Here is an 18,811-nt window from a genome sequence, read left to right on the forward strand (position 1 = left end):
AGCTTTTTCTTCTATGACACATGTCACTTATCTCCTAATTCTCTCTTACCTACCCCCTTCATCATTTTATTGTTTCTTCTACTTACCCTTTAATCTTAGCTGCCCATTTATCCTCTTCACCTTTTAATCTTATCCCTCCATTTCCTAAAGTGTCTTCTATATAAGAGGATGCTTCCTTCATTATCAACCCTAATCAACTAATTAGTCAATCAATCTTATGCAATCAATCCTTCTTGTGATCAAGCTAATTCAATGATAATTCGTTATTTGTTGAGCTCTTGTGCACACATTAAATTTGAGAGAAATTATATCAAACAAGATCAATGGAGATAGGAGACAATGGAGATTGAAACCCTACTTGATATGTGAATGGTAATATTGGTTAACTTTGTTGATTTACATAATCTTAGGTATCTTCATCTTCATTGGTGTATGGTGAATGTTTGGTTGTAGAACTAGGGTTTTATTGTGGTTGGATCTTTATAGTTTTACAATAGGTTTTCATCAACACTTTTTACTGTATACAGTACCCTTTTATACCAACACCATAGTTGATAAATATACACTTAACAACATTGTTCTTGAACTTGTAGTTCTTCTCACTCAAAATATGAGCATAGTCTTTGCAACTAAAAACTTTAAGATGTCTTCAAGAAGGCTTATTAGTTGAACACGCCTCTAGAAGAGAACAAAATATATTAAGAGTGGGATTGAATCAATATATTAATAACAATAGATCCAAATATAAACCCCAAATCATTAAAGAAACATATACTAATATTTCGATGGGTTGTTTGAGGAGAAATTTTGATGGGCTATCCAGGGGCAACCCGGGTTGGGGCGAGAGTGGTTGGAGTGATTAGAGATTCATGTGGCAACTTCATCTTTGCCTATGTGGTAAATCTCAAAATACAAACTTCAAGCATGGATGAAGTGAAAGATGTTTATCATGTGTTGATTGTAGTCATGAAAATGGGGCTCAAGTGTATCATTATTGAAGGTGACTTGAGAAATTAAATCATGATATTCAAAAGGTCAGCAAACTAGATTGGAAAACTAACCCACTCATCACTAAGCGTCACCTTCTCCTTCCCTTACTAGAAGACATTAGGTTTTGCCATGTGATATGGGAAGACAACTATGTGGTAGACAAGCTGGCAAGGATGGACACGTATGTTAATGATTTCAAAATTTGGATCCACTTGCACAAAATCCTAGTGGAGGTTCACGGCATGATCTTGAAGGACTTATCTGTTAATGATGCATAATCCCAAAGTTGGATTTTTTGTATTTTCCTTTCTCGCCTTTCCTTTCCTCACTGGTTAAGTCAGTAGGATTTAAAAATTATTGATGGTACTACCTACCATTATATTCTCCAAGCTTGTCACTTTCTCAACCTGGTTTCCTATTTTGCAACTATGTGTAGTGATTTGGTTCGGACTGAACCTAATAACTGCTCCAAATTTATGAATAATGGGGAGTTGTGGGACAAGGTGATTAAAGGGAACCTTGACAATTATATTAAAGGGATGACCGACCATGACCCTAAGATCTCTACTAATTTTATTAATGCTTAGGATAGTGGTAATGTGAAGATTGGTAGTGTTACTTTCATGGTTTTGGAGGAGACTATTGTGAGGGTGACAAGAATGACCCTTGATGGTATTTTCTTTCCCAAAAAAACCCAAACGTAATTACAATGATGACTTTGATTGGTTATTTCAACCAAGAGAAGGTGTTTCCAAGCTTCAAAGTGGCTACAATAGGGAGGATCTTCCCAGAGCTTGGAAGGATGCGACTCTGCTAATAATGAAGTAATTCATCTTTGCATTGGGTAATAAAAAAGTTTCCCCTTCTAGATTATGTCTTCTTTGTCTTATTTTGTTTGTAATGCCATTGAAAAGGGTAACCCCCTCTTCACTAGGGTCTCATTTGAAGACTATACAACTTCCATTTGTCTTTATCCCCCTTTGATGGGGTCCCTTCTATTACGGTTGGGTCTTCTTATAATCCCACTCTGATTGTTGACCTTATTGTTACCCCCTCTAATTATGGGGAACGAATTATTCCTCACTCTAGTTCTAAAATGCTCACTAGGAAAAAACTTGCTAGAATGGCCAAATTTAGGGCCATTATTACCACCAAAAATGATTAGGATGTGGGTTTCCAATCTGAGATACAACAAGATGTGGTTAACAAGATTCTTTATGATTCTAGCTCCTAGTCTTTACCCTTGGAGGATTTGGACTCCTTAGATACTTTGGGGTCAAATTTGTCCCTTGCTAAAACTAAAGGAAACCCTAGTCATCCCCGTAAACCCTCCCTTCCTTGGTAATTACAACCCTCAGAGCACAACTTTGGCTCTAGCTAAAATTATGAATGACCTACATGAGTGTGCCCAAGGACATAAAGAGTTGATAAAATGGTTCTATGCACAAATTAATGTGGCCATTAAAATGATCAATTGACTGGAGATGGCAGCCCAAGTTGAGGCTAGGGCCAATAGTTGGCTGATGACGTGGATGAGGAAAAAGTTTGGAAAACTATGAATGATCTTATGGGCATGATGGGGTAGTGGGAAACAGTGGGCAAAAAGATTGCTAACATGGACTCTAGGATAAAGAATGAGGGTAGCAAGTATGTGCTAGAATAAGTCAAGAAAACCTATGAGGCCCTTAAAAATAAAATTGAGGTCCATTGTGCTCATAGGGATGTGTCCATGGAAATCACAATTCCTCGCTATACGATATCCACAACAAGATGGAAAACATAAAGGTGACAAAAAGAAGACACATAGATTTCCTAGTCCTGGGCTTGACCCCACCGCTTCGATGGTTATGGCCACCCTTGAATCTGCATTGGTCTCCTTTGGCTATGGGATTAGATTGAGTAAAAATGTCTCATTTTTTGATAAATTGTTTAGTTTACACCAATATTGGCAAGACAAGGTTACCCCCATGCAATAGACCATCACTTTGTGTCTTTGTTGGGCGATTGTTTAGTGTTTTGGTGGACCCATTTTTTTTCAATATGCAATATTTTTAGTTTAGTTTCTATCTCTCTGTTCACCCTACTAGGTTTTGGTTGTCTTTCAATAGAGTTTTTTTTGTTGGTTGCACATCCCTCATGCACTCTTGGTGTCACTTTGCAGATTTGTAATGGTACGGGCCTATCTAGCTTTTATTAATAAAAAAATTTACTAATATTTCCTTAAAGGTAAAGCAATTAATCAACACATAAGAACACATCCATGCAATGAACACCATTTTTACATGAAAACCCACAATGAGAATAGATACTTGGATCCACTACCCAAATCTCACCCCACCAAATAATGAATGACTTACAATATAAAGTAGGAACTCACCCACCAAAGACACTAATCCCTAATTATATTTTGGGCAACTAGCCTATAGGAGACACCAATCCCCTACTTCAAGATCTGAGTACTAACTCAGTAAGTGAGATGTCAATCCCATAACAATACAAAGATATGAATTGTGGACCTTCAAACTGACTAAATAACTTACATTTCATATGTTCAACCACCAGATCACTCTCCCACATAACATATGATCTCTTGATTAAATCATACAATGATTGGAATGTGCCTCACATAGCATCACCCTCATACTCGCTCATTAATAACACATACTAGATAATTATATTGGTACTCATACACTCATTACATTAGGAATTAACTTAGTTTAACTATATATATATATATATATCTATGTGTGTGTGTGTGTGTTATAATTATATTTATATTCATTTGTTGGTCTGAGAAAAGATTATTGCATCTCCATGTTGGCCTCAAATATAAATAACCAACAAATGTGTAATAGGCCATGTCTAGAAGCCCACATATTACTCCAAAAGAAACAAAATGTTATTTGTTACCCAATGTAGACTTATTTGGTCCCAAAAATCATTCACATGCTATCTCGAGTGAGCATACATTATAAATCTATGGTGCATCATATCAGAACAACAACCCAGTTAATCGACTAGCACAATGACCACTTTGTCACTTCAAGCTCTTTGTCCTTTAAAGATCAACTCTAAATACTCTAGAATCTAACAAAACAAGTGTAGAGATACTCTCCTTCCAAATTTAGGTCATAATACTCAATATGGGTAGAATTCAAAGCATAGGAAATTGCATGGGTAAACACACTGGCTAAGGAAAAGACCTCAAAAACATACCACAAAATTTCTCAATCAGCTTCAATCCCAAGAATGGATCCAAGATGATATTGCAATCATCCACCAATTGATGTTAAAAATTGACACTATGCTTCCAAAACTCAAATTCTTAAGTATAAATATTATGATAGTTGTTGTTATACAATTAAACATGTTGATTCAACCTCATAGTGAGCTCCTCATGATCTACTTAATCCTTTGTCACATCTTTGACATTCCTTTGACATTAATGGCAACATATGTTCAACAATCTCCCCCTTTATCATTTATTGTGTGGAGTAAAACATTGAATACTTATTTTCGATTTCTCCTATGCCTTTGTAGCCACTTTACTGTCCATTCCCCTAGTATTTGAGTAGTCTCATTTAAACCTTTATATCATCCCTTTCCTTCTCAAGATGCTTTGGTTTTTTTTTAGTAGATACCATTTAGCATCACTTTTGCATTAACTAAAATATTTTCTTGTCTCTCATTATTTTTTTGCATAATTTGTCTTGATATTTGCATGTCACACAAATGTCTATGTGTTTTGCTATCATCTTGTGATATTTAAACATTCAAAATTTATTTCTAAGTGATTTTCCCACTTGTCAACAACCTCTTCTTTCCCTTTCCTTCTTACTTTTAAATCTAGTATTTTATTCAAAGCAATCTCTCTTGGTTCTCTCTATAATTCTCTCTAGTTCTCTCGGCTCTCATAAATTTCTCTTATTGTCTCTTGCTTGCTAAATTAGTGTCTAACTTGTTACAACAATCTCAAACTCCTAGAATAACCTTTTGCAAATCTCTTGTCTTTCTGAAGCCTTGCCAATGATATATTTCTCATGTCTTTTAACATCTTGGGATTTATCACATCCCTCATCTTTTAAATTATTTATCATTTATATATATATTCGTCTTTCATCTATCTATCTATCTTGTTGTTGTGGAGGTAGAAACACCAAAATAGGGACTTGGCAAAGACAAGTCTCCAAACAATCTCAAACATTTTTCATCTTCTTTCATGTGTATAGGTTCATTTAAGGTATTCAATCACATGGAGGTTTGTTTTACTTATTTGTTTCTAATATCTTTAATCTAAATATATCTTTTATTTTTTTACATCTCTATTATCTAGTATTTTTTGCTACATTTCTAACTTCTGGATTTTACAAATTGGTTGAAGTATAGAGTTATGTTTTCTCTAGTTTCTATTTTTTCTACTTTAGTTTGTATGAGAGTGCATTGCACCACACAAAAACCTACATGACACACTAATGTCCTTGGCCAAGACACTTAGATTTGGACCGGAATATCTTTTTCATCTATTATTTATATTTATGTATTAGAATCTTCTTTTTACTTATTTGTAATTAAACATCTTCACCAGTTTAACTAGTTGAAGGTATTTGAATGTATGAAGTGAAATTGGGTTTCAAGGGAATATAGCTTTCCTTTTTTAGAGTCATATTTCCTCCATTACAGATGGAAAATAATAAAATGCTTATCAAAAAAACATGAAAAAATACTTTCTAGATTTTTCACTATGTGATACAACAACTAAAGCTTCTAAGCATTTGAAGCATTTTAAGTTATTTACTCCCCCTTTGACATGAATGGAGAAGGACAATATTTCATTTATACTTTTAATCTAAATAATATATCATTTTGGATATATTTTTCCCTTGAGTTCCACACTTCATGGACTCATCTAATCTTTCTATTTCTATCCAAACTATATTTTAAAACACTCTACAAGGCCACCAAATCTAGTAGTAGTAGGGACTAAACACTTCCCCTAAAATTGTACTTCCTCTTGATTCAAGAGGAGAGATAAAATACTCCTATATTATGTAGGAGATACTCAAAATTATCCTTAGGAAGGGGCTTTATAAAGATGTCTACTATTTGTTCCTTAGTCTCAACATAGTCCAACTTCACCTCTTTGTGAGAAACCTTCTTTCTCTGAAAATGATATACTTAATTGAAATATGTTTTGTCCTTGAATGAACCACTAAATCTTTAAAATATTTATTGTACATTTTTTCTCGTCACAAAGAATAGAAATGGGCTCATCAAACTCTACTCTCATCTTCTTTAAATTTTGCTTCATCCATAAAACCTCAGTGTGATAGGAAACTACTGTGAGTAGTCTAGTTTTGTTATAGATAGAGTGTCCTACTTTTTTCTCAACCTTTATACAAGACTATTAGCATGAAATAAAGCACCACCACATGTACTCTTTCAATCATCTATAGACTTGACCCAATTTGTATCTATGTATGTAGTCAACTTGAAATTATCACTCTTGGGATATTATAGACCAAACTCCACCATAGTCTTCAAATATATAAATCACATACAATAAGAAACCTATATAGGGTTTTATTTATCGAAGTGTATTCATCATGTTTCTTCATTTTACACCCAATAGTCATGGCATACTTACCGGTCTTAAACTTACTCAAAATATCTTTTATGTAATTGGTTTGAGAAATGAATATACCTTTTTCTAACTAAGAAATCTATAAACCAATAAAGAATGACAAATCACCAATAATTTACATCTCAAACTCCTACATTACATCCTAGAACTCTCTGCACATTACATCAATATTACCTCCAAAATAATGTCATCAACTAAAACAACAACAATCAATAATTGATCACCTTTTTATTTTATGTATAAATTGTTGCAATCAGTACCTCTCTTGAAACATTGTTGTTTTAGATATCTACCCAATCTAAAATACCATGCTCTAGGATCTTTTTGATTTCATAAAGAGTCTTCTTCAATGCACACATAAAATATAGCTTGTTTTAACACCAAAACCCTTCTAGTTGTTCAATGTAGACCTCTTCTTCCAACTCTTCATTTGGAAATCTAGAGTTTACATCCATAATTCTTAAATGTTGATAACACCAAAAACATTATGATTTCCTCTAACCTTGCCATTGTAATAAATGTCTCCTAAACATTAACTCCTTCAACTTGACCATGTCCTTTTCATACTAGTATAGCCTTATCTAGGACCACTTTTCTTTCTTCATTCAACTTATTTATTAAGACCCATTATTTACCAGTAACATTCTTGCCTTTAGGTCTTGGAATCAACTCGCAAGTTTAATTGCTTTTAATCTGAGATAACTCTCCCTTCATGGCTTGCATCCTTGCATATGTATAAGAATCTAGTTCAATTTTTTACAGTAAGGAAAGACATACATGTTCATTTAATTTCTCAATTCTTCTCTAGGTCTGAAGATCATTATCTTTATCACTTATGGTCTGATATTCTTCTAGACATACTTTTCTAGACTCTTTACAACTTTGTTTTCTAACTCACTCCCAGTAATCTCATCACCACTATAGACTAAATCATTATTTTCATCTTCATCTAGAACCTCAGATTCTTGAATTATTTCATCAACAGTTACATTAACACTTTTTATGATCCTTTTCAATATTTTCTTATAGCACCTATAAGCCTTTGTTATAAAATAATAACCAAGAAAAGTACCCTAATTAGATCTAGGTCAAACTTACCTAAATTTTCTTCATCTATCTTGATGTAGCACTTTCTTTCAAATATTTTTGATATTCCTAACTAAAGTTGGTCTTCCTTTGTATATCTCATATATTTGCTTTGTATTTATTGGTTTGATCTGAGATTTGTTAAAAATATATACTGCAGTCTAAACTGCTTCTCTCCAATACATATTTTACACCTTTGCTTGAATCAAAATTGTTCTAGTTGTCTCATGAATAGTCTTATTCTATATTTCAACAAATCCATTTTGCTAAGGAGTCCTAGGAGTAGAATATTATCCCTTGATCACATCCTTCTCATAGAATTATTGATATCATTTTTTATTAAGGCAAAAATAGGTTTTGAAGGGATCCGAAACCCTTTAACAGTATCAATGCTCAATGAAGTCTTAACAAGAAATTAATCCAACAATGAGCACAAAAATTGAACAACCCTATTATAGGAAAAAACTACATTACATCAAAAGGGAAAAAGACCAGACAATAAAAAAAACCAACACAAGAGAAAGAAAAGAGCACAAAACACATAAAAGCCAACAAAGAACCAACACCAAAACGACATCCCTAATCCATTAAGTTCATGGACTGTTTTATTTATTTTTCAATCATGATCATTGAGAATTCTTCATATAGTTTATTAAAGGTAACTTCTACACTTCTTTTTGATCGTAAAACTTTGATTTTTCTTTTCGTTTCAATTTCAATCATTGAATTGAATGCTTTAAACTTCTCAAAAGCATTTTTTTTCTCTTTTAGATAGATAATCCAAGTTATTCTCGAATAATAATCAATAAGAATCATAAAATACTTGTGACCTTAAATGTTTTTTGTCCTCATTGGTCCACACAAATTTGTATGAATCAAATCCAATAGCTTTGTAGGAAACCTGGCCTTCTTTTTCTTTCCGTCATGACATGGTTTGCAACTAATAGATGGAGGCTTCTTGATCTTACATATGACTCTTACAAATTGTTTTGAGCTAATGCTCACAAGATTATAAAATTTGATATGACCCAGCCTTTTGTACCAAATCCAACTCTCTTCCCTTTGTATGGCAAAGCCACTTTTCCCATTATCCTCACTAAGATGATACACATCACTTAGAAGATTATGTTTCAAACCTTATACATATAGAATATTATAAGTTTTTGTCTTGCAAACATCAAGACTCAAGGTACCCTTACCGATAATCTCAGTAATACAATTGTTACCAAGAGTCACTACTCCACCATCATACTTCTTAAAATGCATGAACTTCCTCTTAGACTTGATCATCTATTATCGATAATCCATAGATTTTTCTCCTTCTAAGCATGTAATGTAGACTAAACCATGATGGATTCCTCTACTCTTTGTCTTTCCAATTTATTTTTCCAAAATTTCTTGAAATCACTATTCTGGCTCATTGAGTCATTTTCCTTAGCATTGGGCATATTCTAAGATGTACAAAATTGTTTCTACAATTTCTTATAGTATTCCCAAAATTATTGTTCTTATGAGAAGTAATATGGAAAATAAATTATGGAGGAAGAATATTTTTACTAACAAATTTATTTCTTCTTACTAGATGTTTTCTAAAATCCATATCTTTATAACCAAAATGATCGCAATTAAAATAATAACTAAACAAAAAATTAAAATATGACATTAAATGAGAATTTAATAAGAAACAACACCAAAATTTGAAAATGAGTCCTACACACTTGGAAAGTACTTAGAACCATCTTCTATACTTGATCTTGACTCTATATGCCCAAGTTATTGCCAAAACAAGAAGACCCCCCATTAGGAATGAATGAAAGGACTAGGTCGGGCCATCTAGGTGCAAGTAAATGCTAGTTCATAATGATTCAAATATTCTTTGAATATTTTCAGCATTGAAAAAAGGATAGGTGACTAGTATATACTCACTATTCACAAAATATTCATATGGGGCATTGAAATATTATTTTCCTTGAAAGTATTACAATATGCTTAGACGGTCAAGGGATATTCCCCTATGAAGTGGGTACTAAAAGGTGGGTGATGTCAGTGCAAACAAGCTAGAATGGATGTGCATGGAGAGTTGGCAACACATGATACAAAGTGCATGTATATTTTCAACACCAAAAATCACATGCAATATTTTTAAGATATTTTTTGAATTTGAATTTTTGACTTTTGAAAAATAAAAAATGTATATTTTATTTTTGTAAAATTTATATGCCTTTTTTTTCTAGAAAATAATATAAAAAATATGAAGGATTTTTTTCTTTTTTTTTGAGGAAAATTTGGAAACCCTATAATAAAAATTTAGCCATACTTGTGCACAAAAAAATCAATAAATTAGGGTACTCATGACATAGATTCCTATGCAAGAATTCTATTGGTAATTTTTTTTTAGGTTTCCAAATTTTGGTAAATTCATAGGCAATCTTTAACGTTTTTGCTACTCTAAATAAAATGATGATGTCCATTTTTCTTCAAGATGATCCATTTCTTTCTTCAAGGTTGGATCTCTTAGAAAATGAACTAGAATTTATAAATGTGGTGCTCTGATACCATGTAAGAGTGGAAATTGAGCTCTAATACCATGTGAAGTTGATATTTAACCCCACAACTCCTAGAAATTGCCTGCAACCAAATTTTCTATCACATATGAAGATAAGAATCCATTGTTGTATGCTTTGCAACCTTGAGAGAAAGAGAGATTGATCAAAGAAAGCATAATAAGTGTTCATATATTGATTGCTTGAATAAACCTAGATAAAATGCACTGAATGCTTATAGAAGCATAAAGATAAAACCCTAGATGAAAACCATAGAAGATTAAATTTCATATATATATATATATATATATATATATAACTTCATGATTTTACATTTCTCTGTTGAAATGCTTATAAGATATATAAATGTAAACCTTATTTTTTAGGACACTTGAAAGGGGCTTTTATACTTTAAATATTAGAAATGAATAGACGAAACGACAAAAGATGTATTTAAGAATTAATTAATATTTTTATGGTTTTTTAAGTCAATATTTTGGTCAATTAAATAATATAAAATTTAGATAAAAAATTTTAAAATTGGATAATTAAATTGACATAAATGATAATTAAACAAGTAAAGTTAACCATTTTACAAATCTGTAATTATGATTATTATAAATTTTAAATTAATCTTATAATATTATTTATTATTGATGGAGAAATTTGATAATTATAATCTTAAAAGTTTAAATTCATAATTAGCTTTATAAATATAAAATATTTAAATGTCTAACTTTTTTATGTTTTGAGTTTTCTTTGATTAAAATATTTTATATATAATATATTTTATTAAGAACATTTTAAATCTAATAATTAGTTTTCATGTGACATTTCTTAGATTAATGTTGTTTATAACATTGAATATCCTAATCATTCTATTATTGATCTTTAGAATAGTAATACATTTTTTCATATTAGATCTTATAACTTTATTATTTATATTTACCTTTTATATCTTAGATTCCCTCCTATTAGACATTGTGAGTCAAGCTAGCACATACTCACTTCCACATTAGGGACTCTATCAAATGAATACAACATCAAACTGCTAATCCCACCTATTCTTATTTCTAAATAAATATCCTAACACTAAAGGTAAGAACTTGACGCTTTGCATCCCTTGTTGTGTAAAAGGTATACATTACATCTTTTTTCAACATGATTCTCTTAACTATTATGTGCTTTTCAATTAGAAATACTTTTCTATATACAAAAATATCAAAATTTCTATATTTACTAATTCTGATGTAGATTCTAATTTTTCTACTTCAACAATATTGTTAATAAATTTTAATGTAATAATTTAGATAGAGGATTAGGCCAATTAAGCTTCTATATAAGTGCAACATCTTTAAGTCTCGTTGGATCACTTGATGGATGATCTATGCACTCTTGCGAAGATCTTTCCTTCTTCACCTTCCTCTATTGAATCCTTTTAGTATAGTAAGTGGTCTAGCCACTCGTATACTTTTCAACATGCTTCTTTTAGTTGAATGAGTGGTTTTTCTCTACTACCTATTGAGTACCCCTTTGGCAAGAATATTTTACAAGATTTTTAGTTGTTAGAGAGCCTGAAGGAAGGATAAGAAACCACTCTCTCCAATTGAGAGTTAATAAAAAAAATTAAGGACCTTCTTGATGAGAGCTGAAGTAGCCTAGAAATGATCATCAACTCCTCCTATTATGTTAATCTTATCACACTAGCTAATCTTATCACACTCACTAGCTAATTTATTCTTTATTTATGTTTTTATAATAGACAAGTGACTTGAACAACTTTCTCCCTTGTGGATTCATAAATTATTGTTTATTTTATATTTTTATATTACACAAGTGACTTGAGCAACTATTTCCTTTGTGAACTCATAAGTCTGTAAATGTTTCTCTTTGAAGCCACCATATTTAATGTAGAATTTGGGAACATAATAACCTGCCACTACCTGCTTTTTAAGTTTGCTAAAGATTCTTAAACATGTTTTAATATAAATCAAATTCATATAGAAAGACCCTTATACTGATCTTGAAGAAATTGTACGGTGGAGTGTGCTATACTATTTCATTGCTCCATCACGTAATTGCAAAGAAGTCAAACGCACTTTGTTTAGCAATAATGTAGACAATTCAACTGTACGTTATTTTACTTGGTCCAAATTCAATGGCAGCTGGAGCAGTTGATGGTTTATTTAATTAGGCTAGAGGTTTTGATAATTTAAAGTCTGATTCGTTGGCGTACAGCGAGATAAGAGTTTAAAGCCGCAAGAATGAGCGTTGACATGTACGATGCATTTTAAATAGAAGATGTACAGTTCAGAGTTTCTAAGTTACGAATCCGTAGGAGGAATATCTGGATATTCTCTTTATCTCCATGCAGATAAATACATGTCAAACGTAGAGACTTCCCTCATTGCGCCCACGGACGACACAAACAAGTACGTTTCTTCTCAGGTATTTGGTGTTAGTAAAACCATTTTCATGTTCCTGCTTGCTTTAGTGCTGACTTTTTTCCTCCTGTTCCTTTGGTTTGTAGCAAAGATAATCGTAGTTAGAGGAATACCCTTTCGATTCGCGAAGAATTGTTTGTTTGTAATTGTACCTTTCTTTGTCATTGCTTCCGTCGATATCATTCATTGACTTTGGTGCTTAGTTTTATAGACTTTAACTGAAAGTGATGCTATATTAAATCATTATCTTTTCAATAATTGGAAAGTGGGCTTGTGAAATTTCCTTGTAAACACCAACTTGACATCACATCTTGCAATAACGTTCTTATACTAGCAACATATTTCTAGTTGACAAACTATATTTGTAGTTCTGAGCTTGTGCTTGTTCGCAGAAGAGCTTGTGAAATTTCCTTGTTAAAATTACATCTTCCAATAATGCTCTTATATTCACAACATATTTCTAGTTGACAAATATAGATTTGTAGTTCTGAGCTTGTGCTTGTTCGCAGAAGAGGTTGGAGAAAAAATGGCGCAGAACCAGAACCAGAACCAGCTCCAGGTGCTCAACAGCTTGGAACTCGCGAAGACACAATTGTACCACTTCACGGCCATTGTTATCGCAGGCATGGGCTTCTTCACAGATGCCTATGATCTCTTCTGCATATCCACAGTATCGAAGCTTCTGGGAAGGATCTATTACTACGATGGAGTCAGTGCCAAACCTGGTTCCCTGCCACCAAACGTTTCAGCCGCCGTAAATGGAGTGGCCTTGTGTGGAACCCTAGCCGGGCAGCTCTTTTTCGGCTGGCTCGGAGACAAAATGGGGAGGAAAAGAGTGTACGGAATAACGCTGATCCTCATGGTGGTGGCGTCCATAGCGTCGGGGCTCTCGTTTGGCAGCACGGCCAAATCCGTGATGACAAGCCTCTGTTTCTTCAGATTCTGGCTGGGCTTCGGCATAGGCGGAGATTATCCTTAGTCCGCCACCATCATGTCCGAGTACGCTAACAAGAAAACACGAGGGGCGTTTATTGCGGCTGTGTTCGCCATGCAAGGCTTCGGAATTGTAGCAGGAGGAGCCGTGGCAATTATAGTATCTTCAGCTTTCAAGCACACGTATGATGCTCCAAGCTTTGAGGTGGATCATAAAGCTTCCACCGTCTCTCAAGTGGACTTTGTGTGGAGAATTATTCTCATGGTGGGGGCTATCCCTGCGGGATTGACATACTACTGGCGCATGAAAATGCCAGAGACAGCTCGCTACACGGCCCTCGTTGCACGAAACGCCAAGCAGGCTGCGGCCGACATGTCGAAGGTGCTCGGCGTTGAGATTCTAGAAGATCAAGAAAATGTCACAAGGATTGCAGACAGAGAGCCTGAATTCGGCTTATTTTCAGCAGAATTTATGAAACGGCACGGCCTGCAACTGCTGGGTACAACTACCACTTGGTTTCTTCTTGACATCGCCTTCTACAGCCAAAATCTGTTTCAGAAGGACATCTTCACGGCCGTTGGGTGGCTCCCTGCAGGGAAGAAAATGAACGTCATCGAAGAAGTTTATCGCATTGCAAGAACCCAATGCATGATTGCTATGTGCTCTACGGTCCCGGGCTACTGGTTCACGGTGGCTCTCATCGATCGCATCGGCCGAGTTACAATTCAACTTCTTGGGTTTTTCTTCATGACCGTCTTCATGTTCGCGCTCGCCATTCCATACAACCACTGGCGTGGAACCAAATGCGGCGATTCTTTCTGCGGTGGTAACCATATGGCCTTCGTCGTTCTCTACGCTTTCACATTCTTCTTCGCCAATTTCGGACCCAACAGCACCACTTTTATCATCCCGGCCGAGCTTTTTCCCGCACGGTTTCGTTCCACATGCCATGGTATTTCGGCTGCGTCGGGGAAAGCAGGAGCCATAGTCGGGGCCTTCGGATTTCTGTACGCGTCTCAGAGCCCCCATACTAAAGAAGTCGATCATGGGTACCACAAGGGCATCGGCATCAAAAATTCTCTTATCCTTTTGGGAATTACCAATGCACTAGGCTTCCTTTTCACCTTTTGTATCCCTGAGACGAAAGGAAGATCCCCGGAAGACCTCTCTGGCGAGAGCGAGAATGTGAGATACATTCAACGCTCACATTCCTTGGGCGCAACCGTGCCAGTGTAGATTTTTATTCTAGTAAGGGGAAAATCAGATTGTGTACTTTGTAGTTATAATAGTAATAATTTTGCTAACACGGTGTAGTCTATTCGTCGAATGTTGAAGGCATCGCTGGTTAGCTTCTAAGTGTGTTCCTTGTCTGAAAAAAGCTTGACAGTTTGTATGTCTGTGTTGTCCATTGTAATTTGAAACACGATAGGTGTGTATTTAATGTAATGAAGGAGCGGAGGGGAGTTGCAAATTCAGCCCAGGGCCGATAAACGTGCGTATTATTAGCTTATGTATTGGCGTTTGCTTCTAATTTCAGAGTTATGTAGTGGTGTGAGAGTGGAATTCAGCTAAAAAATTACCTCAAACATGGGTTAATTTAAACCAGTGTAATATAATAAAAATTAGTCTCTATTATATATGGTAACTTGTTATTGAATAGACTTTATCAGTTTATGTTTTTCAAGATCTAGAAATTTATTTTAGAACAGTCATGGTCTTATTATTATTCCATAATATAGAGAAAGCAAAGTATAATTTGAAAAACAAATTATATAATATGTCTGGATAATAATAGGTATATTGAAAGTGGTTATATATATATATATATATATATATATAATGCAAACATATTTTTTGTTATTGAAAATATGATCTCAAATTTTTATTAGTTATCTCATGTCCTCATTATTAAACATGAAAAATATACAAAAACATTTCACATTCATATACTTGTTGAACACTTTATATAAGGGACACAATCATAAAAGGTTAGCTGTGAAGAAAAACCATGTCTATTGATTTCATTCATCAAGCTGAATTTTCAATATTCACAATCTTTGTTTGTTTATCAACACTATTATTTTTTGTATCAATTTATTCAATAATACCTTGTCTCCTTCAACCATTTCACTCATAAAATGATATTCTACACAAATATGTTTTTATCATCGCGAGCGAAATTCTTGGCCAAATATTTATTATTGGGAATAAGGTATCTCAACTTTAGAGTCCTAATGATAATGATTTATTTAATTATTTGATGTAGAGTGTTTATATCCGAAGTTGCTAACTTTTTTTATCATACCACTATTGTGGTACCTCTTGGTGAGGTTGCATCTTATGTGGGGTCTGATGACAATGACAATGTTTCTATTTTAGATAGGAACTTGGTGCCTACCTTGGAGGACCTATATTTAGGCATGGAGACACATGTATGAGCATCAACTAGATACTCAAACTACATACATTCTCAACTAGATACATGTACAAAATCTCACAAGATAGTTCCTAATCTACTGAGTACATGAGGATTACGTCAAATATGCCATCAATGGAAAAGTACAAAGAAGGGTGGCACTTTATATTAGTGTGTGTACAACATAGATCACGCATGAGAATACAACAATGGTCCATGCCAGAGATGCAAATCGAAAACTAAAGATGATGTCACTAAAGAATGGCCCTATAGAAAATCAGTAATGGCGCCCTCTAATTGAGATTATGCCAAGAAAATTAGGAGAAAACGGCTCCCTTGGCTACCGATTGGAGGAATGTTCATTGCTTAATAGGTATGATAATGGATAAAACAAGTTTTCCCAAATTTGCATTCTTGTTGACATTTTTGTTTTAAAGAAACTTAAAAACTTTAATTAAAACATTTATTGAAAAATTAATGAAAAATACTTTATAAAAATAATTAAAAAAAATTGATAATTTTTTTAATTTTTGGAAAAAAAAATTAAAAATAAAGAAAAAACACCCTTTTTTAAATCTTTCATTAATTTTTTTTATTAAAATAGTAAAGAAAAATGATTTTAAAAAAAAAAAATTCCAATTAATTTTTTTTATTAAAACTAAAGAAAACATTATTTTCTTTATTAAATAACTCTACTTAATAAACTACAATTATTATTAAAAATATTTAATAAAAATACTATTTCAATTTTTAATTAAAAAATTTGTTATTTTAAATTTAAAATAAATGTAGCCCATGTGGTGGCATAGGGTACTACCCAATCATGAACGAGGTCATGGCAGGGTTGTACACCTACCATCATAAGGGGTTGTGGGCTACAAGGCGTGATACGACATGCGTAGCGTAGGTACCTACAGTACCTACACATCAAACCTGTGATTTTTCAATCACTTTTTTTCATTTTTAAAAACCACAAATATTTATTTTAGACCAGTCATGGTCTTATTATTATTCCATAATATAGAGAAAAGAAAGCATAATGTTTATAAAAAATATATAATATGTGTGAATAATAATAGTTATATTGAAAGTGGTTTTACATGTTGCATGTATTATATAAAAAATTAACTATATGTTTTAGAATATTAATATATATATATATATATATATATATATATATATATATATATATGTATGTATGTATGTATGTATGTATGTATGTATGTATGTATGTATGTATGTACATATTTATGTATGTATGTATGATCTATATTTTGAAATAAAATGCTAACACTTGTTGAACACTTTCTACAAGGGATACAATCATAAAGCGTTAGTTGCTAAGAAAAATCATGCCTATTGATTTCATTCATCGAGTTCAATTTTCAATATTGACAATATTTGTTTGTTTATCAATGATATTATTTTATGTATCAATTTATTCAATAATATCTAGTCCCCTTGAACCATTTCTCTTATAAAATGATATTCTACATAATATGTTTTTCTATCATGGCAAGAAAAAATATTGGCCAAATATTTATTGTCGGGATTAAGCTATCTCAACAATAGAGTCATAACAATGATGATTTATTTAATTATGTGATGTTAATTTATTATATCACTTTTGTGTTACCTCTTGGTGAGGTGGCATCCTACATGAGGTCCTATGGTGATGACAAAGTTCCTATTGTATATATGAACTTGGTGCCCACCTTGGAGGACCTATATTTTAGGTGGCAAGTGTACTAACTTCTTTTTATCATATCGCTTTTGTGGTACCTCTTGGTGAGGTGGAATTCTACATGGGGTGTGATGGCTATGACAAAGTTCCTATTGTATATAAGAAGTTGGTGCCTAGCTTGGAGGACCTATATTTTAGGTGGCAAGTGTCATATGTTTAGATTAATATAAGGTGGGGATTTACACAAGTCCCAAGCCCTTAAAAAAAAAATGGTTACCAAAGGTGTAACCAACAACCAACCAAAAATAGAAAAGGGTAAAAATAGCACAACTAACTACTTGTAGGAAAATAATCCTACTGAGAAAATAAAATATTAGCATGGAAACAAACCTAAAAAAAATATTATCCATAAAAATCATTTAATATATGAGATGTAACCCAACTTCACCCCTAGAGGAATTACTTGAGAGGGTGAGACCTTCAAAGAACCTACTCATGACTTTTTTTCCCTACAATTGTTCAAGATGTTGTATCATCATGAGCTATAACTTTAGGAGCATGGGGGGAGGCACTATCAGAATGGACTAGAGAGACTCCTCCTAAATGAGAGCCAATCCACTCTTTCAAGTGTCATATGTTTCTATGCTAGGACCTTGATAGTTTCCTATAACAATTATGACAACAACTAGTTGATTAGAAGAGTGAGGAGTAGTTAATTTTAGCAGCTAACATTTATTTTTGAATTCATTGATATAGTAGATTCTATGTAGAATGTTAAATGCATGTGGAAATTTGATTATTGATGAAGAGGTAGGTGTTGATTTTGGAAATTTCTATACACAATATGTCTTATTGATGCAACCCTAACTGGTAAAACCCTCAAAGAGAATCAACCAGCTTATGCAAAATGAGTAACACAACGAAAGAAACAAGAAAACATAACAAGATTATAGAAACAGATCAAATTATTACCTTAGAACTTTCGGAAACCAACAGGTTATCATCATACAACAAGACATGATAAGAACTCATAGATACAACATCACACAAAACTTCATCCCTAAAAGGCTCAA

The 18,811-nt window shown here is 33.2% G+C and overlaps 1 pseudogene; it reads left to right on the forward strand.

The window, feature by feature from the left end:
- The first annotated feature begins 13,230 nt into the window (after positions 1 to 13,230).
- Positions 13,231 to 14,874, forward strand: LOC131040943 (low affinity inorganic phosphate transporter 1-like; annotated as a pseudogene).
- The last annotated feature ends 3,937 nt before the right edge of the window (positions 14,875 to 18,811 follow it).

Source organism: Cryptomeria japonica, chromosome 8 (assembly GCF_030272615.1).
Source record: "Cryptomeria japonica chromosome 8, Sugi_1.0, whole genome shotgun sequence".
Taxonomy (NCBI): domain Eukaryota; kingdom Viridiplantae; phylum Streptophyta; class Pinopsida; order Cupressales; family Cupressaceae; genus Cryptomeria; species Cryptomeria japonica.